Consider the following 301-nt stretch of genomic DNA (forward strand, 5'->3'; position numbering starts at 1 on the left):
TAGGATGAATGTAAAGCTAATGATCTCCCATGTAAACGATCACATCAATCACAATAAAACATTTATATATATATATATGGAGCTCTGGTAGTGTAGTGGTTAGAATCGGGCTGTGAATCGCAAGGTCAGCAGTTCTAAACTACCAGCTGTTCCACAAGAGAAAGATGAGGCGTTCTGCTCCCTCAAAGATTTACAGCCTCAGAAACCCTGTTCAGGGTTGCTATGGGTCAGAACCGAAGCTCTAAATCTTCATGAGAGCAGAAAGCCTTGTCTTTCGCCCACAGAGCAACTGGTGAGCTCA

The sequence above is a fragment of the Chrysochloris asiatica genome, unplaced genomic scaffold (assembly GCF_000296735.1).
Source record: "Chrysochloris asiatica unplaced genomic scaffold, ChrAsi1.0 scaffold00042, whole genome shotgun sequence".
Taxonomy (NCBI): Eukaryota; Metazoa; Chordata; class Mammalia; order Afrosoricida; family Chrysochloridae; genus Chrysochloris; species Chrysochloris asiatica.